This window comes from Hyperolius riggenbachi, chromosome 3 (assembly GCF_040937935.1).
Source record: "Hyperolius riggenbachi isolate aHypRig1 chromosome 3, aHypRig1.pri, whole genome shotgun sequence".
Lineage (NCBI taxonomy): Eukaryota > Metazoa > Chordata > Amphibia > Anura > Hyperoliidae > Hyperolius > Hyperolius riggenbachi.
The window spans coordinates 14225536-14250307 of NC_090648.1; the positions used below are offsets into that span (position 1 = coordinate 14225536).

Below are 24772 nucleotides of genomic sequence, written 5' to 3' on the forward strand. Positions count from 1 at the left end.
TACAAATGTGCACCTGTCACACACAGACAGGAACCGGACAGGCACAGTGACACTGCGTGCGCTCACATAGGTAGGTGGATGCACTAAACAGGTAGGTATATGCAGTGATGGGTATTACAATGTGCACCTGTCACACACACACAGGTAGTCACTGAATGTGCTGGGCCTGGCAGTGGCACAGTAGTAGGAATTACCAAGGCTGTCTATGCAACACAAGTGTCTGTGGGGACACACACACACACACACAAAATAATAGATCACAAGAACAAGATTAGCTTTCAAGAGCTGTTGATGGGTGCTTTCTTAGCAATAAGAATAAGCAAGGAGCAAGCTAGCAAGCCTACAAGAGCCTAACTAAGCTTTCCCTATATCTCTCTGAGTCTGCAGCTCTCCCTTCTCTAATTACTGCAGGCACACGAGTGGGTGAAAAGCCTGGCTTTTATAAGGGGGGAGTGGCTCCAGGAGAGAGTGTAGCCTGATTGGCTACAATGTGCCTGCTGACTGTGATGTAGAGGGTCAAAGTTGACCCTCATAGTGCATTATGGGGGCGAATCAAACTTCCGGTAAAGTTCGCGTTCGATCGCGAACCACCGAAGTTCGCGCGAATAATTTCGCATGCGAACCATTCGGGCCATCTCTAAACATGTATAATTATAACAGGTGTGTAATAATATAAATATAAGAATGTAAGGCTTGCAAGAATGTAAATATAACAATGTAAGGTTGTTAATAATATCAGAATTATATTCTGTAACCATATATGCCTGTAATAATATAAATATCAGAATATGTGGCATGTAATATAAGTATACAGTAGCAGCGATGTAAGGTGTGTGTAATAATATAACAATGTGGCCCGTTCACACTGCACGCGTTTCCAGCCGCGTTTTGGAAACGCGTGCAGGTGGCCAAAACGCACGACATCAGACATTGCATAGAGTGCAATGTCTGATGTTCACACTGCATGCGTTCCGGACCTGTGCGGTCCGGGAACGCATGCTGCACGCAGATTTTGCAAAAACGCGTGGCTGTCCCATTCACTTTTCAGTGATGGGATCAGCCACGCAACGCACACAAACGCGGATGGCCATGCGTTCGTACGCGTTGCGTTCCGCACGCATGGCCATCCGCATTTCTGATCTGAACGGGCCCTAAGGTATAATAATGAGTGTAACAATGTAACATTAATAATTGGAGTACAACAATATAATGTGTAAATAGTAAGAATGTTGGGAGTATAAGCATGAAAGGTTTATTATTACAATAATGGAATATAACCATGTAAAGTGTATAATAATAGGAGTATAGTCATACAAGGTGTATAATATGTATCCCAGAGGTCAGATCTGCGATTTTCTCAGCAGCGCAGTCACCCCTCTATAGCTGCCCCCCTGCTATGTACCGATGGCTGCTATTCTACAGTACTGTACCAGTGTGTGCCCCCATTCCTCGCAGTCCCCCCTCTATAGCTGTACCCTCTGCTATGTACCGATGTGGCTGGTATAGTATAGTACCAGTGTGTGCCCCCATTCCTCTCAGCCCCTCTCCCCGTCCCCCCCTGCATGACGCAGATTAATTACCCTTGCACCAACGCTCCCAAATTCTCTAGCTGTAATTTGTTATATCTGTTCTAGCCTTGTAATCTGGCATGATATATTGTGCCCGTCCTGGTGAATCATTACTTGACCCATTTTGCCGAGCCGCCCGATCCCTCCTCTGTCTCGTTATAAAGTTAACTGGAGTTTGCTTCAGGACAAGCGGAAGTCAGAAGGTGGCATTGGCAGAAAGGAGGATCGTTGTAGTGGGCATCGGGCAACAGCTTTTACTGGTTCCTGTTATAGAAATTCAAACAAAACTTAAACTGCAGCTCCGGTGTCTCTTTATAAGAATGTCGGTAAGGGGCGGGGTGGGTAGTGAGAGGTACGTGTCACTTGTTACACAGGGCGATTACACTCTACTATTATACACTGAGCAGGAAAGAACTGGCCAGAGAGATGAGCTTTGCCGAGCTGCAGTGCTGACCACAAAGAGTAATTCCACTGTCAGCAAAGGGAAAAGTGCCCCATTCTCCCCATCCCCTCACAGCATTTACAATCCTACAACTCCATAGCTAAAGACCCACAAACGCCTGCATGGAAGTTAGGTGAAGGGTTCTGTATAACTTAAGGCCAATTCCAGAGGAAAAAAAATGTAACATTCATTTGAGATAGTGCAATAAAGAGGAATTAAATAATATTTTTTTTATTACTTTCCCCTCCTCCCATCAGTGAGAATTTCCATAACTTCCTGGTTAGACAGGAACAGATATAACAAATTACATTTAAAGAGACACTGAAGCGAAAAAAAAATGATATTATGATTTGTATGTGTAGTACAGCTAAGAAAAAAAAACCATTAAGATCAGATACATCAGTCTAATTCTTTCCAGTACAGGAAGAGTTGAGAAACTCCAGTTGTTATCTCTATGCAAAAAAGCTATTAAGCTCTCCGACTAACTTAGTCATGGAGAGGGCTGTTATCTGACTTTTATTATCTCAACTGTAATTGAACTGTTTACTTTTCCTCTGCTAGAGAAGAGGTCATTACTTCAGACTGCTCTGAAAGACTCATTTTGAATGCTGAGTGTTGTGTAATCTGCACATATTATAGAGTGATACAATGTTAGAAAAAACTTTATATACCTGAAAATAAAAATATGAGAATATTTTCTTTGCTGCTAATCTTCTAGTAATTATTCATAGTACACAACCAATTCATTATATCATATATTTTTTTTCCGCTTCAGTGTCTCTTTAAAAGAATTAATCGGTGTGCTATAGGTCTTTGTCTGTTTTTTTTTTTTTTTGTTTTTTTTCTTTAATGTTGTTGTTATATGCCATACTAAGGGAGACTTGCCCAGTCTATCAATCTATCAACAGTCATCGTTGCCTTCCTTACCCCTCCCCCGCTGGAAGCTGCGTTGTCCGGCGCCATGCGGTTATCCTTTCTACCATCTCCATGGCAACAGTACAGCTCACCTGGCTGCAGCCAAGTAATGAGTCTGTATCAGCTCACGCACGGCACTGCCGCCCAGTCGTTAGGGGTGACCATTATTTTGTGTGTGCACCTTTTCAGCCTGCTACACACATTCAATTTTGGTTGGTCAACTATCGGTCAGTTTTAATTCCTCCATGTAGGACAAGAGCTTGCCTGCACAATCTGTTGGCCTTCATACTACATAGAAGTGATAAAATTGCCCAATCAAACTTGAAGCACCTTTAAAGGACCCCTGAAGTGAGATGTATATGGAGGCTGCTATATTTGTTTACTTTTTAAGCAATACCAGTTGCCTGGCTGTCCTGTTGATTCTCTACCACTAATACTTTTAGGCATATACCCTGAACAAGCATGCAGCAGATCAGGTGTTTCTGATATTGTTGTCAGATCTGACAATATTAGCTACATGCTTGTTTCTGGTGTTATTTAGACACTACAGCAGCCAAATAGATCAGCAGGGCCTCCAGGCAACTGGTATTGTTTAACAGGAAATAAATATGGCCGCCTGCGAGGGGTCCAGCCTGGGGTCGCTCAGCCCTCCTGTCACTGCCTGCGGCCTGCGAGGGGTCCAGCCTGGGGTCGCTCAGCCCTCCTGTCACTGCCTGCGGCCTGCGAGGGGTCCAGCCTGGGGTCTCTCAGCCCTCCTGTCACTCCCTGTGGCCTGCGAGGGGTCCAGCCTGGGGTCGCTCAGCCCTCCTGTCACTGCCTGCGGCCTGCGAGGGGTCCAGCCTGGGGTCACTCAGCCCTCCTGTCACTGCCTGCGGCCTGCGAGGGGTCCAGCCTGGGGTCGCTCAGCCCTCCTGTCACTGCCTGCGGCCTGCGAGGGGTCCAGCCTGGGGTCTCTCAGCCCTCCTGTCACTCCCTGTGGCCTGCGAGGGGTCCAGCCTGGGGTCGCTCAGCCCTCCTGTCACTGCCTGCGGCCTGCGAGGGGTCCAGCCTGGGGTCACTCAGCCCTCCTGTCACCCCCTGCGGCCTGCAAGGGATCCAACCTGGGGTCACTCAGCTCTCTACCTATCACCCCCTGCGGCCTGCAAGGGATCCAGCCTGGGGTCACTCAGCCCTCTATCTGTCACCCCCTGCGGCCTGCGAAGGGGTCCAGCCTGGGGTCGCTCAGCCCCTCCTGTCACTCCCTGCGGCCTGCGAGGGGTCCAGCCTGGGGTCGCTCAGCCCTCCTGTCACCCCCTGCTGCCTGCGAGGGGTCCAGCCTGGGGTCTCTCAGCCTTCCTGTCACTCCCTGTGGCCTGCGAGGGGTCCAGCCTGGGGTCGCTCAGCCCCCTACCTGTCACCCCCTGCGGCCTGCGAGGGGTCCAGCCTGGGGTCGCTCAGTCCTCTACCTGTCGCGGCCTGCGAGGGGTCCAGCCTGGGGGCGCTCAGCCCTCCTGTCACTCCCTGCGGCCTGCGAGGGGTCCAGCCTGGGGTCACTCAGCCCTCCTGTCACTCCCTGCGGCCTGCGAGGGGTCCAGCCTGGGGTCACTCAGCCCTCTACCTGTCACCCCCTGCGGCCTGCGAGGGGTCCAGCCTGGGGTCACTCAGCCCTCTACCTGTCACCCCCTGCGGCCTGCGAGGGGTCCAGCCTGGGGTCACTCAGCCCCCTACCTGTCACCTCCTGCGGCCTGCGAGGGGTCCAGCCTGGGGTCGCTCAGCCCTCTACCTGTCACCCCCTGCGGCCTGCGAGGGGTCCAGCCTGGGGTCACTCAGCCCCCTACCTGTCACCTCCTGCGGCCTGCGAGGGGTCCAGCCTGAGGTCGCTCAGCCCTCCTGTCACGGCCTGCGAGGGGTCCAGCCTGGGGTCTCTCAGCCCTCCTGTCACTCCCTGCGGCCTGCGAGGGGTCCAGCCTGGGGTCACTCAGCCCTCCTGTCACTCCCTGCGGCCTGCGAGGGGTCCAGGCTGGGGTCGCTCAGTCCTCTACCTGTCACCCCCTGCAGCCTGCGAGGGGACCAGTCTGGGCACACTCAGCCCTCCTGTCACTCCCTGCGGCCTGCGAGGGGTCCAGCCTGGGGTCGCTCAGCCCTCCTGTCACCACCTGCGGCCTGCGAGGGGTCCAGCCTGGGGTCGCTCAGCCCACCTGTCACCCCCTGCGGCCTGCGAGGGGTCCAGCCTGGGGTCGCTCAGTCCTCTACCTGTCGGGGCCTGCGAGGGGTCCAGCCTGGGGGCGCTCAGCCCTCCTGTCACTCCCTGCGGCCTGCGAGGGGTCCAGCCTGGGGTCACTCAGCCCTCCTGTCACTCCCTGCGGCCTGCGAGGGGTCCAGCCTGGGGTCACTCAGCCCTCTACCTGTCACCTCCTGCGGCCTGCGAGGGGTCATGCCTGGGGTCGCTCAGCCCTCCTGTCACGGCCTGCGAGGGGTCCAGCCTGGGGTCTCTCAGCCCTCCTGTCACTCCCTGCGGCCTGCGAGGGGTCCAGCCTGGGGTCGCTCAGTCCTCTACCTGTCACCCCCTGCAGCCTGCGAGGGGACCAGTCTGGGGACACTCAGCCCTCCTGTCACCCCCTGCGGCCTGCGAGGGGTCCAGCCTGGGGTCGCTCAGCCCTCCTGTCACCCCCTGCGGCCTGCGAGGGGTCCAGCCTGGGGTCTCTCAGCCCTCTACCTGTCACGTCACTCCCTGCGGCCTGCGAGGGGTACAGCCTGGGGTCACTCAGCCCTCCTTTCACTCCCTGCGGCCTGCGAGGGGTCCAGCCTGGGGTCGCTCAGTCCTCTACCTGTCACCCCCTGCAGCCTGCGAGGAGACCAGTCTGGCGACACTCGGCCCTCCTGTCACTCCCTGCGGCCTGCGAGGGGTACAGCCTGGGGTCGGGCGGCCCCTTTCATGTGTCGCAGTTATTTATGGCGTCAGCAGATGGGCCGGGATCTGAAGCGGGGCGAGAGAACTGGGCACAGCTGTGAATTCACAGGGCGTTCCTGCTGTGGGCATCACTCCTGCCACGTCCATATGTCGCTCCATTAAAAAGTCCCCCGCCGCCCCACCCTATGCAGTTTCCCACGACCCCGCGAGCAGCATGTGCTGTGCACTAACACAACAGATTCATTTCAGTGTCTCCATTCTCCTTCTCCAGGGAAGACATTGATGTATTCATGTCACATGTTACCCCTCCTTTATATTTTACACCCTCCAGACCCCCCCCCCCCCCCTTCAGCAAATGGCAGCCTAGAAGCTGGAATACAAGAACAGGAGCTGCGCAGGGTTAAGCAATCGCCAAAGACTCCATTTATCATCCCCTCCAAATACAAATGAAAAAATCTTTATTGGCATGAACAAATACATTTAGCATTGCCGAAGCAAAACATTCGCATTGCATGGGAGGGGTTGCTTGTGGGATTAAAGCACAAGTGAACCAAGACTGGTATGGAGGCTGCCATATTTATTTTCTCTTAAGCAAAACTAGTTGCCTGGCTGTCCTGCTGATCCTCTGCCTCTAATGCTTTTAGCTATAGCCCCTGAACAAGCATGCAGCAGATCAGGTGTTTCTGACATTATTGTCAGATCTGACAAGATTAGCTGCATGCTCGTTTCTGGTGTGATTCAAGCACAACTGCAGCCAAATAGATCAGCAAGGCTGCCAGGTAACCGGTATTGTTTAACGGAAATTATATATGGCAGCCTCCGTATTCTTCTCATTACAGTTGTTCTTTAAGAGAAGGATATAGGGGGTTGGGGTATACAGTCCATAAGGGTGTGGAGGATATAAGGGACAGTATAGGCTTGGGCATGTAGTCGTCTATAGGGGGCAGTATAAGCGAAGCAGGTGGTAATGCCAAAATGAGGTGCTGTTGTCACCAATGTAGCAGCAATGTTATACCGTGCGGGGCGTGGAAGGATAATTTGGGGTTCCGGCGATTGCCAGACACTGAATTATTACTCTCTCTGAGTTGCTACGACTTGGAGGGGGAATAGTTTATAACGCTACCGGGAATTTGAGCAGCAGCAAGTAGAGCTATCATACGGCTCACCCTGCGCCCAACTCACCAGGGGGCGTGACTATACGTACGCCAGTATAAGGGGTTTACAGTCCATAGGGGGCAGTATAAGGGGTATACAGTCTATGGGGTATCCTGTTCCTCTCAGCTGGTGGCTGGGCGCTAGTTGCACGGTTGTTTCTTCCCTCCCCAGTAGGATGTAGAGTTTCCTCTCCTCATCAATCACTGACTGTCCTCAGAGGAGCTCACACTCTAACCCTACCATAGTCATAGTCTAATGTCCTACCATATTATTAAGTACTAGCTGATTGCCCGGCGCTGCCCGGGTATGTATTTGGCTGGTGTTGGCTCCGCCTACTTTTTCTAACCCTAACACACAATTACTCACTGACCAAGTATGTGAGCTTTGCGGTCTTTGGTATCAATAATCTGCATCGAAATGAAACAAATCTGATTGGCTATGTGTGGCTCCACCCCCTTTTCTGAATTTGAACCCCAGTCACCCAATAACCAACTGTACCAGGTTTGAGGCCTGTGCCATTAACAGTGCAAGAATGGCAGCAATTAAATATTCCCCTTGAAAAGCAATAGGTGAAGCTTGATTTACTTTTGTAGCCTCCACCCACTTTTCTGAATATTAATCCCAGTCACCCAGTGACAATTGTGCAAAGTTTAAAAACCCTGCCATTAACAGTGTAAGAATGGCTGCAGTATACATTTTCCCAGTGAAATTTGTATTTGTCTCCACCCACTGATGACCTGGCGTTGCCCGGGTTTGTATTTGACTGGTGTTGGCACCTTCTAACCCTAACACACAAACAGTCAATGACCAAGTTTGTGAGCTTTGGGGTCCTTGGCATCAATAATTTGTATATTCCCATAGAAATTAAACAAATCAGATAGGCTGTTTGTGGCTCCACCCCTCTCCAGTATTTGAACCCCAGTCACCCAATGACCAACTGTAGCAGGTTTGAGGCATCTGCTATTACCAGTGTAAAAATGGCAGCAATTTAAATATTCCACTTGAAAATCAACAGGTGAATTTTGATTGGCTATTATAGGCTCCACCCACTTCCCTGAATATTAATCTCGGTCACTCAGTGACCATCTGGGCAAAGATTGGGAACCCTGAAATAAACAGTGTAAGAAGGGCTGCAGTTTACACTTTCCCAGTGAAATTTGTTTTTGGCTCCGCCCACTTTTTGTAACCTGGACACAAAGTCACTACTCAATACCCAAGTTTGTGAGTTTTGGGGTCCTTAGCATCAATAATTTGTATTTTCCCATGAAATGAAACAAATCTGATTCACTGTTTGTGGCTCTGTCCCCTTTTCTGAATTTGAACCTCAGTGACCCAATGACCAACTGTACCAGGTTTGAGGCTTGTGCCATTAACAGTGCAAGAATGGCAGCAATTTTAATATTCTCCTTGAAAAGCAACATGTGATTTTTGATTGGCATTTTTAGGCTCCACCCACTTTTCTGAATATTAATCCCAGTCACCCAGTAACCAGCTATGCTAAGTTTGAGAACCCTGCCATTAACCGTGAAGAAGGGCTGCAGTTTACAATTTCCCAGAAAAATCTGTTTTTAACTCCACCCACTTTTTGTAACCTTGACACACAGTCACTACTCAATGACCAAGTTTGTGAGCTTTTGGGTTCCTGGCATCAAAATTGTGCTAATGGAAGCAGTTTATCCAGCAAAGAAATCTGGCTGTTTTTGGCTCTGCCCCTTTACTAAATTTGAACCCCAAACACTTAACGACTGACTGTAGCAGGTTTGAGGCCTCTGCTATTAACAGTGCGAGAATGGCTGCAGTTTCAATATTCCCCTAGCAAATCAATAGGTGAATTTTGATTGTCTCTTGTAGGCTCCACCTACTTTTCCGAATATTAATCCTAGTCACCCAGTGACCAACTGTGTGAAGTTTGAGAACCCTGCCATTAACAGTGTAAGAAAAGCTGCAGTTTACATTTCCCCATGTAAAAAGTTAGTTGTTTTTGGCTCCGCCCACTATTTCTAATCTTGACATACAGTCACTTAATGACCAAGTTTATGAGCTTTGGGGTCTGTCTTTGGCATCAATAAGTTGCATTTTACCATTGAAATTAAACAAATCTGATTGGCTGTTTTTGACCCGCTCTCTTCAGAATTTAAACCCCAGTCTCCCAGTGGCTGACTGTAGCAGACGTTAGGCCTCTGCCATTACGAGTTCATGAATGGCAGCAATGTAAATCTTCCCCTTGAAAATCAAAAGGTGAATTTTGATTGGCTGCTGTAGGCTCCACCCACTTTTCTGAATATTAGTCCCAGTCACCCAGTGGCCAACTGTGTCACATTTGAGAACCCTGCCAATAACAGAATGGCTGAAATCAATCTAACAAATCTGATTGGCTGTTTGTGACTCCACCCCTTTAGTGACTTTGGACCCCAGTCACCCAATGACTGACTGTATCAGGTTTGAGGCCTCTGCCACTAACCGAGTAAGAATGGTAGCAATGTGAATATTCCCCTTGAAAATCAATAGGTACATTTTGATCGGCTGTTGTAGGCTCCCCCAACATTTCTGAATATTCATCCCAGTCACCCAGTGGCCAATTGTGTCAAGTTTGGGAACCCTGCAATGTAAAAAAAATGAAGTTGTTGGCACCGCCCACTTTTTCTAACCTTGACATACAGTCACTCAATTATCAAGTTTATCAGCTTTGGGGTCCGAGGTATCAATACTTTGTATATTCCCATTGAAAAATAAACAAATCTGGCTGTTTGTGGCTCCGCCCCTTCCTGAATTTGGACCCTAGTCACCCAGTGACCAACTGTACCAGGTTTGAGGCATCTGCTTTTAGCAGTATAAGAGAATGGTAGCAGATGAAATATTCCCTTTGAAAAGCAAAAGGCGAATTTTTATTGGCTGTTGTAGGCTCCACTAGTGATAGGTCGTTCACGAACGAGCCGGCTCTAAGAGCCGGCTCTTTGCTGTGAACGACAAGAGCCGGCTCTCAGTTTTGAAAGAGCCGATGCCTCAGCCGCCCCACACAGCTCTGGTTTGCTGTGTAATAAAGGGCGCTGAGGCATGCTGGGAGATGTAGTCCTCCTCGTGCAGCTTGTAGGAGTGTAGGGGCGGAACAGAGCAGTAGCAGGAGGGATTGCCCGAGCAAAAGAAGCAGTCTGGAGTTGTCATGGAGATGGGGCGGGGCTTTTACTCCGATTCTGAGTGGTGTCTAGTGATATTTAATGAAGAGCCGATTGAGAGCCGTAAGAGCCGGCTCTTTAATGGGAGCCGATTCAGAAGAGGTGAATCTCCAAGAAGAGCCGGAATTCCCATCACTAGGCTCCACCCACCGTCCAAAATCCTAATCTGTCACCTAATGACCAACTGTGCAAAGTTTGAGAACCCTGCCATTAACGGTGTAAGAATGGCTGCAGTTTATATTTTCCCAGTAAAAGTTGTTTTGGCTCCGCCCACTTTTTGTAACCTGGACACACAGTCACCCAGTGACCAAGTTTGTGAGCTGTCAGGTTCCTGGCATCAAAAATGTGTGAATGGAAGCAGTTTATCCACCAAGGAAATCTGATTGACTGTATGTGGCCCTGCCCCTTTAGTGAATTTGGACCCCAGTCACCCAAAGACCGACTGTAGCAAGTCTGAAGCCTCTGCCATTAAAAGTGTAAGAATAGCAGCAGTTTAAATATTCCCCTTGAAAATCAATTTTGATTGGCTGTTGTAGGCTCCACCCATTTTCTTGAATCTTAATCATATTCACCCAGTGACCAAGTGTGGCAAGTCTGAGAACCCTGCGATTAACAGTCTAAGAATGGCTGCAGTTTACATTTTTCCATTTAAAATGATCGGCTGAAATTTGATTGGCTGTTTTATGCTCCGCCCACTTTTCCTGCATTTGTAACCTTGGTCACCAAGTGACCAACTGTGCCATGTGTGGGGACTCTGGCTTGATTACTGTGAGAATGGCAGCCTTTTACATTTTTTTTCCATTGGCATGAATGGGGAAAATCTGATTTGCTGTTTGTGGCTCCGTCCAGGTGTGCAGGGGGGCCGCAAGACCCCCAGAACAGATCACCCCAGGTAGTAAGGGATCTGTGTACCAAGTTTCGTTCAAATCGGTCGCACGCACACACACACACATAGATTTATATAGCACTGACATCTTCTGCAACACTTTAGGCCTCTTGCACACTGCATGCATTTCAGATTCCGATTCCGCTTTTTAATCTGTTTTTACATCCGATTCCGATTCAGATTTTTAATCTTAACTGCATGCTGCGTTTTTTGATCCGTTTTTTCTGTTGAATGTATTCAAGGAAAATCGGAATCGGAAACGGAATCGGAAAACGGATTTGCAGTGTGCAGGGAGCCTAAGTACATAGTCATGTCACTGACTGTCCTCAGAGGAGCACACAGTCTAATATCTGCCATATTCTATTGCTGCATTATCTTAAAGGACTTACGAGGCCAATCATTTAGAAAAAAAATAAAAAAAGTTAGCTACCTGCATCAGCTTGTAAGGCACGGAGGACGCCGTCCGCGCCCTCCGTGCCGTTCCGCCGGGTTCCCGCCGCTCAGTAGCCCCCGAACGGTCCCGGAGCTGGCCGCGGCTGCGCAGTCCGCATAGCAGCGAGTGTGGCTGCGCAGCTCTAAGGCCAACCCCCCGATCCACGCTACAGGAAACAGCCTGTTACGTGGATCGGGGGGTTGGCCTTAGAGCTGTGCAGCCGCACTCGCGGCTATGCGGACTGCGCAGCCGCGGCCAGCTCCGGCCGCCATCTTTGTACAGTCTGGAGAGCCCGACCCTGGCAGCGCGGTCGGGGACCGTTCGGGGGCTACTGAGCGGCGGGGACCCGGCGGAACGGCACGAAGGGCGCGGACGGCGTCCTCCGTGCTTTACAAGCTGACGCAGGTAGCTAACTTTTTTTTTTTTTTACTTTTTTTTTTTTTATGAATGATTGGCCTCGTAAGTCCTTTAAGGTAGCCATACATCTACCAATGATGGGCAGAGTTGACCAAGAGACAAATCTCTCTCAGGGCCGGTTCGCCCGTGAGGTAGGCTCCTCAGGCGGCAAAGTCCAGGCCGGGGAACCCGCCTGGGTGTGGAGGGACTGCCGAGCTGGAGGGGGTAGCGGGCAGGAAGGGGGTAGTGGGCACAGCGGTGGGGAGGGGGGGTCGTACCCCCCTCCCTCACCTGGGTCCCCCGATCTGCGATCCCCCTCTAGCTTTTAAATGCAGCAGCAGCATATTAATACCAGACAGCGGGCGGGGATGACTCACCTCTTCCGCGTTCCAGCGTGCGTTCCACTCTTGTCACTTCCTGCAATGCCGCCCACTGTATTGTAAGTAGACAGCATTGTAGGAAGTGACGAGACTGAAACGCACGCTGAAAACGCGGAAGAACGGGGGGGGGGGGGGGGTAGCGGTTTCTCACAAGTTTGCCTCAGGAGACAAAAAGATCTCTCTCTGATTGAATCCAATCGGAGAGAGATTTGTCAGCTGCCCATATACTGCAGGCTGATTCCCGGCCTTGTCGCTGTGACGCTGCATCTGTCTCCCCGCCGCCCCAATGCTGACCCCCCTAATGTTAAATGTATATGCAGCGCATATACATTACCTGTCCGCGGCCTCCTCTGGCTCCGGACGCACTCTGTTCTTCGTACACGTGCGCCACGTGGTTGCCTAGTAACATGGCCACGTGTGTGTCAAGTCTGACATCACACACGAGCCCTTTCTAGGCGGCCACACGGGGCATGTGTATGCAGAACGGAGGAATCCCGGGGGCCGCAGAGAGGTAATGTATAATTTGTACTGGGCAGCGGGGGGGACATGTAACATTACGGGGGCCAGCGCCAGGGATTTAGTCATGTATGTTGATCGTCCCGAAACTGCACGCTGTTACCGCCGCGCACACGATCAAGCAAGTCGACCCAACATCCTGCAGCTTGTGCGATTGACTTATGTCGATTGGGCATGCACTTGGCAGCACCAGTTTTCATCCAATTATAATAATCGAATCGGATGGTCGATCGGCTGCCAAGTCGTCTGAAGTATGACTATCTTCACAGACCGTCCAAGTGTCACGGTTTCTCCGTGGCACTATTTGCAGCCTCTATCACGGGGCACAGGTCAAATGTCCCGACCTCTTCCCAGAGCAGTAGAGTTTGCAGTTAACTGTTTCACTGCCCAGAGTCTTTGGGATGGGATGCATGTATTTTAGTGTTCTCTGCACTCAGCAGCTTTGCCTCACGCTGAACTTCATCAGCAGCACAACAACATAAAACACCAGGCTCAGCAAGGAATGTCTTTTTATGTTGAGAGAGTGAGACCGAGATCTCTACCCTGGATATCTGGTTACAGAGCATCTGAATAGTGAGGGGGATATCTTTCAATATGCTTGTAAAGTGCTAGAAATCCTGTATGGATCAATCATATCAGTTGCATTCCTCTGTGCTATTGCTTTTATTAATAACCCATATTGTGATATAAGATCCTTAGTTAGTTGTGTAATTTTATGCATTTACAGTCCTGTGTGCAGGGCTGGAGCTACCATAGGAAAAAATGGGCAATTGCCCCAGGGCCCCAGAGCCTGTAGGGGACCCCAAGGTGTCCCTCCCCCATCTTAACTGTTGCTCCCCAGGGACTCTGCAAAGTCTGCTAAGTTGGGAGGTGATTGGGGGAGGGTCAGCAGCCAGCTCAGGGGCCCAGGAGGAAAATTTGGCTGCAACAAAGGGCCTCTAATGGCGCTTCTTGGTCGGGGGCGTCTGTTGGGGGGCCAGCAGGCTAATTTTGCCCTAGGGCCCAATTGTTACTTGAACCGGCCCTGCTGATATGTTAGGTTTTTTGCCACAAATAAAGAATTTAATATTTTTCACATTTCAATCTGTTTTATTTTATATATTCATAACTCTTCATGTAGAGCGGTTTACTCTTAATTTATATCCTTTAATATGTGTGCTGTGATTATGCTTTACATAACTTCCCTACCATCGCTCCATGCGCCAATCTCTGCATAGGATGGAGGGGGAAACTGTATAGAGGGGCGTGGTTTAGAAAAATTGGGTTGTGGTTAAAGGTGTGGCAGAGGCGTGTCTTAGTGTCCCTTTTTCCTGTCTCCAAAAGTTGGAAGGTATGCCTTCAGTCTAAGGCTCAACACACACCATACAATCTTGGTTGTACAGATTTACCAAATCTATGTAGTATAAGGGCCAACAGATTCAAAATACCTTGAATGATTGGATAAGCTCTTCTACTACATGAAAGTGGTAAGATTGAACAACCAAGATTGTATGGTGTGTGTTGAGCTTAAGGCCAATTTCTGGTGAACAAATTGGGCATAGAAAGGAAGCAAGAAGTAATATATCTGGGAGCTGTGAGTTGTTGAGTCTGGCCCACGCTAGACTAGCTGGCCTGAAAACTTGAGGTTTTTTTAAGAGAGGTTTCAGACAATGGAGAGTGAGTGATAGGGAAGGGAAATTCCAGAGGAGGGGAGAGGTTTGTGAGAAGTCCTGTGAATGTGAGGAGGTGATTCTAGAGGAGGGACAGGTTATCCTGTACAAGTACAGACAAAAATTACATTTGCATATATTTTCCCCAAAAATAACATATAATTTGAATTGCTTCTAATTTCCTTCCTATTTTTTCTTTTTATATTCCCAGAATGCTGAGACTTGCCCTCGCAGACTATGCCGGATCTTTTCACCGCACCGGAGGAGGAGACATGCGGCGGCTGAACAGACGTACTCCGCTCGGAAAGCCGCGTGAGATGTTACCGTTACGCTAATTGCACTTGCTGATAATCCCGCATCAGGCCGGAGCTTCAGGATCCCTCGTTTTGATAAAAAGTGCCTTTTATTTTATTTTCTCCCATCAAATGAGGTTTTCTTTTTTTCTGGAATTGCATTTGACAATGTAGGCCTCAAAGCCTGGCTGTAGTGGTCAGTCGCCACGGAGGCCCTGGTACGATTCGGGGAACCCTTTGTTGACCCAGCGAGTTTACTGGACAGATGATTGTATTTGGTAGCAGAATAGGTTGCATTTGCCTACGTAGCATCTATCTGGACCTTGCTGCAAAGTGCTCAGTGTTTACGTCTGAGGGGGAGGGGCATATAGTGTTGCGTCAGAAGTTAACCTTAGTTCACTCGGAGCTTGCGACAGCCCAGGAGGGGAAATCATAAAGAACTGCTTTAGCTATGCACATAAATACAATCCTCTGACTCGCTCCCAAATTGTTTCACAGATGTAAACTGGACCCCTACATAGGTTAAAGGTGAGAGGGATATGGAGGCTGCCATATGTATTTATTAAACAATACCAGTTGCCTGATCCTGGTGTCTCTAATACTTTTTGCCATAGACCCTGAACAAGCATGTAGCTTATCAGGTACTCTGACTCTGGATTGGGTTTTACTGGATTAGCCATATGCTTATTCCAGGGTTCTGACTCGGACACTGCTCCGCTATGCCAGGAGATAAACATCACTGCCAGGCAACTGGCATTGTTTACAAGGAAATAAAAATGGCAGCCTTTTAGCAAAGCAGAGGTGAGAGCGTTACGGAGGCTGTCATGTTTATTTCATTAATAAACCATACTAGTTGCCATACTAGTTTGGCTGCATTAGTGTCTGAATCATACCAGAAACAAGCATGCAGCTAATCTTGTCAGTTCTGCCAATAATGCCAGAAACACCTGATCTGCTGCATGCTTGTTCAGGGTCTAAAAGTATTAGGGGCAGAGAATCAGCAAGGGAGCCAGGCAACTGGTATTGCTTATAAGGAAATAAACAGGGCAGCCTCCATGTCCCTCTCACTTCAGTTGTATTTTAAGGAGTTCAAGGCAAGACTCCATAACACTGCAGGGTGGGCTCTTGAGTGTCCCAGTGGCTGCAGCTTTGCCATCACTCTCACCTCGGGTTCAATGGTCAAATTAGTATGACATTTAGGAGCCAGTCTGCCAAGTTCAAAATCCATTAGGATGTTTTCAGGAGCCAGCTTTGCCGACAGCAGTTAGTTACCTTGGTTACCTGGTTCTTTGGGATTTGTCCAGCCCTGAATTATGACCTGTATGACTGACTTAATCACTTAAGAATGACAATTTTTATTTGATAAATCTAAGTGTCCAATATTAGCCAATGATCTCTTGGAACAAGGAATGTATTCGCCCATCGCCTGGGGGATAATCCATTTCTTCATGCGTCTGTCGTGCGATCTTGTGGTGATCCGTTACATATGTTTTGCGAGGACTTTGCTTGAACCTGGCAGTGTTGTTACTGGGTACCTCTGCCCGTGTGCTTTTCAGTCACGCAATCTTTTTTGTTCAAGGAGAGCATTGCTACTGTTGGGAGTTGTTTTTGTGCTTGAGTCTCAGACTGTAGAGTTGGTGACTTCTTCTGTTTCTACTTTAATGGCTTGTTTCAGAGCTTAGTGCCTTAGGGCTCAAGATGGCCAATGTGATGAAAATAATTCTGGCTTCCATGTGAACTGGGCCAACTAGAATTGGCAGGAAGTCATGTGACTCCAATCCATGCTTGCGTGAAAGCTAGAATTCTCTAATTGGCCATTTCTCCTCAGGGCTGTCACACGCTCCTAGACAACTGACCCCATTGTCTTCTTCTGACGTCTCATCACAAAGTTGTAGTCGTGTGTGCCACATGAATAGGACATCCTCTAGGATGGCTTTGCCATCAAAATGGACATTTCATTCTCTGAAGGACAAATGTTTGAAGAAAAAAAAAATGTTTTTAAGGAGAAACCAAAGGTCTTGGTACCTTCAATGTTACAATACACATGGACAAGCGACAGAAGCCAGCCGTTGCAGGACTAAAAAAAACTGGCAACTGTCGGATTCCCAGAGCCACATGTAGTCCAACACAATATGGTGCCAAACCGTCATTACAACGATGGTGACTCTAACCTCAACAACATGGCTACTCCTATGCTCCTTACCGCCAGAAATGGAGCAGGGGAATCTTGTTTTTTTTTTTCACTTTCTCCCCCCCTTTTGAAACCCTTAACAAGTGTTTCTGGTACTACGAACTGGTTACGGGGACATTAACTGTGAGCTTATTGCTGAAACCGCTTTAAGGCAGCCATATTGATTGTTTCCTTAGCCAATAGCTGAGAAGGGTGGCTTGTAGCCACTCCCGGGGGCTGGCCGTCGCCTCCAGGGACGAGGTACTAACTCCTGCTTGATCAGGAGGCCGGGAATCCACACTGCGGGTGTGGCAGGTACATACTAAGTGCACCTATCCTTCAAGGATTGCTGAAACCTTCTAAAGATTTTTGAAGCCAAAAAAGTATATAAATATATATATGTATAGATGTTTATGCAGATGATATAATATATAGAGTAAGATTAAAGTATTATTGGTAGCGATGGGATTCTGGAGTGATTGATCTATATCATCCAGGGGATGCACAACAAGCAGCGTTTCCATGGTGTTCAAGTTTTAAACGTTCGTCGTGGTAGTCTTTCAACTGGGAGGGGTGGCTAAGGCGGAGCTTAGTAAGTGTGGACGCATATTTTTCCCCCTCCAGCTTTGCGCTGTTTTCTTCCTGGATGATATAATTAAAAAAATTAGTATTTAATACGTTACTTTACTTGCTGGTCTCCCCCATCTGTGGTGGGTAAAATGGAACATTCCAAGATCTGATGGTGCTGAGGGGAGGAGGGGGCGGGGTGGGGGTAGGGCAGGGTGAGAAACAGGAGTCTGAGCCAATGAGAATGCTCTCTTGTACTTTAAAGATGGGTTTGGCCAGTGGGCTGTCTCTCCATGGCAACATGGCGGGGCAGGGTTTGCAAGATGGCCGTCGCACTCGGTGGTGTGAGGCGCCAAACGCCAGGAGGTTTGCCTTGTATAAGCTATGTCTATAAATAAAAGTGTTTGAAAACCTGAAATATTGTCCCTTTATTCATGAAAAGAGACGCAAAGTGACGCGAGTCCAAACGTGAATTGAGACGCTTCGAAGGAACTTTAATGAAAATAACTTGTAGCCACAGCCCCTGAACAAGCATGCAGCAGATCAGGTGCTCTGACTGGAGTGGGACTGGATTAGCTGCATGCTTGTTTCAGGTGTGTGATTCAGACACCACTGCAGCCAAAGAGATCAGCAGGGCTGGTATTGTTTAAAAGGTAATAAATATGGCAGCCTCCATAAACCTCTCGCTACAGTTGTCCTTTAATAGCAGGACGTACATTGCAGACATGGAGGAGCGCACCGGTGGCAGGGGAGTGCAAGCTTCGCTGCCAACATGCTACACGGCCCAGAGGGGAGCACATTTTAGATGGCAAAAAAAAAACGCTATGGGGGTCTGTTGGTCTTACCGAAACACTGCTACCCCCATGCACCCAACTGCCCCTTTTCCAGTGAGATCTTTCTGGCCTGCACAATTGACAGTTTTAATTGATTCTGGATGGAAATCGATCAAGATTACAATCGGGCAGCCATGTTGCGGCATCTGGCGATTTTTCTTCCCGGCAGATTAGATCATAGTGTGTGGGCATCTTTACTCAAAGTCACTAATTGCAGTTCTGCCTGCTGTGAAGAGTGTTGGCGAGATGGAGAGTGGCGATTGTCGGTGGGTTAACCCTCTCCTCCCTGGCAGGCGTCCACTAAAATGCTGCTTCATAGAACGCCAAACTGAACCTCGCTCACCCGCTAATCCAGAGAAACATCGGTAAGTCTGTGTAAAGATGGCCACACACAATACAATAAAAATATTCAATTCTAATGCAATTTGATAAAATAATTGTCTGTATAGAAAAAACAAAAGTTAATTTTCTTTTAATTGAGCGAGTAATTGGATTTAATTTTCTGGGTTTTTATTAATCAATATAAGTTGATTGGTGTTAGATTTTTCTGATTAATTTTTATGAAGATTGAATGGTGTAAGATTGTAAATTTTTTGATATATACCTCGGATACAAGTCGACCCCGTGTATAAGTCGACCCTCCCCAAATTTGACCCTCACAAGATGAATTTTTTCAATTATTCAAGTATAAGTCTATATGTAATTATATGTAAGCCAGCCAGGTATGTGCCTCCAGTATAGGTAGCCAGTATTGTTACCCCCAGTATAGGCTAGGCAGGTAGGTGCATCCAGTGTATGTAGCAAGGTATAGTTTCCCCCAGTATAGGTAGGTAGCCAGTATAGTTGCCCCCAGCATAGGTAGGCAGCCAGGTATAGTTGTCCCCAGTATAGGAAGGTAGCCAGTATAGTTGCCCCTAGCATAGGTAGGTAGCCAGTATAGTTGCCCCTAGCATTGGTAGGTAGCCAGTATAGTTGCCCCTAGCATAGGTAGGTAGCCAGTAAAGTTGCCCCTAGCATAGGTAGGTAGCCAGTATAGTTGCCCCTAGCATAGGTAGGTAGCCAGTATAGTTGCCCCTAGCATAGGTAGGTAGCCAGGTATAGTTGCCCCCAGCATAGGTAGGTAGCCAGGTATAGTTGCCCCCAGTATAGGAAGGTAGCCAGTATACTTGCCCTTGGCATACGTAAGTAGCCAGTATAGATGCCCCAGCATTGATAGGCAACCAGGTATAGTTGCCCCCAGTATAGGAAGGTAGCCAGTACAGTTGCCCCCATGTATAGGCTGCAGCGGTGGGGAGAGCGGGCATGGAGGCAAACATCTCACCTATCTTCCATCTACTTCCTCTCCCAGGCATCCCATGCGCTGATACCAGCGTCTCCTGTGATGACATCATCACAGGAGAGACGCTGGTATCAACACAAGGGGATGCGTGGTAGATTTAAGATAGAGGCTGTGGAAGGTGGGATGTTTGCCTCCATGCTGCCCGCTCTCCCCGCCGCTGCAGCTGTCCGTTACCACATCCACCGCTGGGCACAGTCTGCTCTCTTCTCGCTTCTCCTTCACTCGTGCTGTAACTTCCGCTCCCGACGTCATGTGACATCGGGAGCCGGACCATCTCTGAAGGGGGTAGACACAAGTGAGGTAGAAGAGAGGACACTGCGCCCAGCGATGGATGGTGAGTATCCCTTCCACACACACACCCCACATCCATACCCCACCCCCCCTCCCACCCCACACAGTCTGTAAGTCGCAAAATTTAGGACTATGTGACTATAAGTCGACCCCCCCACTTTTGTACTTTAGGTCAGTCCTAAATTTTGCGACTTATAGCCGAGTATATACGGTAGACCCGAGCTAATTCTTTTTTTTTTCGTTTTAAGTTTTCAATCAATTTTTGAGACGTAATATACAAAATAGTAGTGTGTGATTGTACTTTGCTGCAACTTGTTAAATCAAAACTTCACGGGAAAATAAACGTATGAGAGAATGAATGCTTTGTATAGTGCCGCTAAGAAATAGAACATTAGTAGCCAGGGCCGGATTTATACTTTTTACCGCCCAAGGCCAAGGCCAATGTCACCAGCTGCCCACTTTCAGTATAGTTAGTGAGATGACCCCTCCCCTTTCCCTCCAGTATAAGCCAGATGACCCCCCCCCCCCCCCCGTTCCCTCCAGTATAGGTAGCCTGATGACCCCTTCTCCTCCCCCTCCACTATAGGTAGCCTGATGACCCCCTCTCCTCCCCCTCCAGTATAGGTAGCCTGATGACCCCCTCTCCTCCCCCTCCAGTATAGGTAGCCTGATGACCCCCTCTCCTCCCCCTCCAGTATAGGTAGCCTGATGACCCCTTCTCCTCCCCCTCCACTATAGGTAGCCTGATGACCCCCTCTCCTCCCCCTCCAGTATAGGTAGCCTGATGACCCCTTCTCCTCCCCCCTCCAGTATAGGTAGCCTGATGACCCCTTCTCCTCCCCCTCCACTATAGGTAGCCTGATGACCCCCTCTCCTCCCCCTCCAGTATAGGTAGCCTGATGACCCCTTCTCCTCCCCCCTCCAGTATAGGTAGCCTGATGACCCCTTCTCCTCCCCCTCCAGTATAGGTAGCCTGATGACCCCTTCTCCTCCCCCTCCGGTATAGGTAGCCTGATGACCCCTTCTCCTCCCCCTCCACTATAGGTAGCCTGATGACCCCCTCTCCTCCCCCTCCAGTATAGGTAGCCTGATGACCCCCTCTCCTCCCCCTCCAGTATAGGTAGCCTGATGACCCCCTCTCCTCCCCCTCCAGTATAGGTAGCCTGATGACCCCTTCTCCTCCCCCTCCACTATAGGTAGCCTGATGACCCCCTCTCCTCCCCCTCCAGTATAGGTAGCCTGATGACCCCTTCTCCTCCCCCCTCCAGTATAGGTAGCCTGATGACCCCTTCTCCTCCCCCTCCACTATAGGTAGCCTGATGACCCCCTCTCCTCCCCCTCCAGTATAGGTAGCCTGATGACCCCTTCTCCTCCCCCCTCCAGTATAGGTAGCCTGATGACCCCTTCTCCTCCCCCTCCAGTATAGGTAGCCTGATGACCCCTTCTCCTCCCCCTCCAGTATAGGTAGCCTGATGACCCCTTCTCCTCCCCCTCCAGTATAGGTAGCCTGATGACCCCTTCTCCTCCCCCTCCAGTATAGGTAGCCTGATGACCCCTTCTCCTCCCCCTCCACTATAGGTAGCCTGATGACCCCCTCTCCTCCCCCTCCAGTATAGGTAGCCTGATGACCCCCTCTCCTCCCCCTCCAGTATAGGTAGCCTGATGACCCCCTCTCCTCCCCCTCCAGTATAGGTAGCCTGATGACCCCTTCTCCTCCCCCTCCACTATAGGTAGCCTGATGACCCCCTCTCCTCCCCCTCCAGTATAGGTAGCCTGATGACCCCTTCTCCCCCCTCCAGTATAGGTAGCCTGATGACCCCTTCTCCTCCCCCTCCACTATAGGTAGCCTGATGACCCCCTCTCCTCCCCCTCCAGTATAGGTAGCCTGATGACCCCCTCTCCTCCCCCTCCAGTATAGGTAGCCTGATGACCCCCTCTCCTCCCCCTCCAGTATAGGTAGCCTGATGACCCCTTCTCCTCCCCCTCCACTATAGGTAGCCTGATGACCCCCTCTCCTCCCCCTCCAGTATAGGTAGCCTGATGACCCCTTCTCCTCCCCCCTCCAGTATAGGTAGCCTGATGACCCCTTCTCCTCCCCCTGCACTATAGGTAGCCCGATGACCCCCTCTCCTCCCCCTCCAGTATAGGTAGCCTGATGACCCCTTCTCCTCCCCCCTCCAGTATAGGTAGCCTGATGACCCCTTCTCCTCCCCCTCCAGTATAGGTAGCCTGATGACCCCTTCTCCTCCCCCTCCGGTATAGGTAGCCTGATGACCTCTTCTCCTCCCCCTCCACTATAGGTAGCCTGATGACCCCCTCTCCTCCCCCTCCAGTATAGGTAGCCTGATGACCCCCTCTCCTCCCCCTCCAGTATAGGTAGCCTGATGACCCCCTCTCCTCCCCCTCCAGTATAGGTAGCCTGATGACCCCTTCTCCTCCCCCTCCACTATAGGTAGCCTGATGACCCCCTCTCCTCCCCCTCCAGTATAGGTAGCCTGATGACCCCTTCTCCTCCCCCCTCCAGTATAGGTAGCCTGATGACCCCTTCTCCTCCCCCTCCACTATAGGTAGCCTGATGACCCCCTCTCCTCCCCCTCCAGTATAGGTAGCCTGATGACCCCTTCTCCTCCCCCCTCCAGTATAGGTAGCCTGATGACCCCTTCTCCTCCCCCTCCAGTATAGGTAGCCTGATGACCCCTTCTCCTCCCCCTCCAGTATAGGTAGCCTGATGACCCCTTCTCCTCCCCCTCCAGTATAGGTAGCCTGATGACCCCTTCTCCTCCCCCTCCAGTATAGGTAGCCTGATGACCCCTTCTCCTCCCCCTCCACTATAGGTAGCCTGATGACCCCCTCTCCTCCCCCTCCAGTATAGGTAGCCTGATGACCCCTTCTCCTCCCCCTCCACTATAGGTAGCCTGATGACCCCCTCTCCTCCCCCTCCAGTATAGGTAGCCTGATGACCCCCTCTCCTCCCCCTCCAGTATAGGTAGCCTGATGACCCCTTCTCCTCCCCCTCCACTATAGGTAGCCTGATGACCCCCTCTCCTCCCCCTCCAGTATAGGTAGCCTGATGACCCCTTCTCCTCCCCCCTCCAGTATAGGTAGCCTGATGACCCCTTCTCCTCCCCCTCCACTATAGGTAGCCTGATGACCCCCTCTCCTCCCCCTCCAGTATAGGTAGCCTGATGACCCCCTTCTCCTCCCCCCTCCAGTATAGGTAGCCTGATGACCCCTTCTCCTCCCCCTCCGGTATAGGTAGCCTGATGACCCCTTCTCCTCCCCCTCCGGTATAGGTAGCCTGATGACCCCTTCTCCTCCCCCTCCACTATAGGTAGCCTGATGACCCCCTCTCCTCCCCCTCCAGTATAGGTAGCCTGATGACCCCCTCTCCTCCCCCTCCAGTATAGGTAGCCTGATGACCCCCTCTCCTCCCCCTCCAGTATAGGTAGCCTGATGACCCCTTCTCCTCCCCCTCTACTATAGGTAGCCTGATGACCCCCTCTCCTCCCCCTCCAGTATAGGTAGCCTGATGACCCCTTCTCCTCCCCCCTCCAGTATAGGTAGCCTGATGACCCCTTCTCCTCCCCCTCCACTATAGGTAGCCTGATGACCCCCTCTCCTCCCCCTCCAGTATAGGTAGCCTGATGACCCCTTCTCCTCCCCCCTCCAGTATAGGTAGCCTGATGACCCCTTTTCCTCCCCCTCCAGTATAGGTAGCCTGATGACCCCTTCTCCTCCCCCTCCACTATAGGTAGCCTGATGACCCCCTCTCCTCCCCCTCCAGTATAGGTAGCCTGATGACCCCTTCTCCTCCCCCTCCAGTATAGGTAGCCTGATGACCCCCTCTCCTCCCCCTCCAGTATAGGTAGCCTGATGACCCCTTCTCCTCCCCCTCCAGTATAGGTAGCCTGATGACCCCCTCTCCTCCCCCTCCAGTATAGGTAGCCTGATGACCCCTTCTCCTCCCCCTCCAGTATAGGTAGCCTGATGACCCCCTCTCCTCCCCCTCCAGTATAGGTAGCCTGATGACCCCCTCTCCTCCCCCTCCAGTATAGGTAGCCTGATGACCCCTTCTCCTCCCCCTCCAGTATAGGTAGCCTGATGACCCCCTCTCCTCCCCCTCCAGTATAGGTAGCCTGATGACCCCCTCTCCTCCCCCTCCAGTATAGGTAGCCTGATGACCCCCTCTCCTCCCCCTCCAGTATAGGTAGCCTGATGACCCCCTCTCCTCCCCCTCCAGTATAGGTAGCCTGATGACCCCTTCTCCTCCCCCCTCCAGTATAGGTAGCCTGATGACCCCCTCTCCTCCCCCTCCAGTATAGGTAGCCTGATGACCCCTTCTCCTCCCCCCTCCCGTATAGGTAGCCTGATGACCCCTTCTCCTCCCCCTCCAGTATAGGTAGCCTGATGACCCCTTCTCCTCCCCCTCCAGTATAGGTAGCCTGATGACCCCTTCTCCTCCCCCCTCCAGTATAGGTAGCCTGATGACCCCTCCCCTTTCCCTCCAGTATAGGTAGCCTGATGACCCCCTCTCCTCCCCCTCCAGTATAGGTAGCCTGATGACCCCTCCCCTTTCCCTCCAGTATAAGCCAGATGACCCCCCCCCCCCCCGTTCCCTCCAGTATAGGTAGCCTGATGACCCCTTCTCCTCCCCCTCCACTATAGGTAGCCTGATGACCCCCTCTCCTCCCCCCTCCAGTATAGGTAGCCTGATGACCCCTTCTCCTCCCCCCTCCAGTATAGGTAGCCTGATGACCCCCTCTCCTCCCCCTCCAGTATAGGTAGCCTGATGACCCCCTCTCCTCCCCCTCCAGTATAGGTAGCCTGATGACCCCTTCTCCTCCCCCTCCAGTATAGATAGCCAGATTACTCCCTT

At 50.5% G+C, this 24772-nt stretch overlaps 1 long non-coding RNA gene across 1 annotated transcript; it reads left to right on the top strand.

Annotated features, from left to right (window-relative positions):
* The first annotated feature begins 10475 nt into the window (after positions 1–10475).
* LOC137560866 (uncharacterized) lies at positions 10476–17851 on the top strand. Its single transcript, XR_011029837.1, has 2 exons — positions 10476–10619; positions 14615–17851. It is a non-coding gene; the product is annotated as an uncharacterized lncRNA (long non-coding RNA).
* The last annotated feature ends 6921 nt before the right edge of the window (positions 17852–24772 follow it).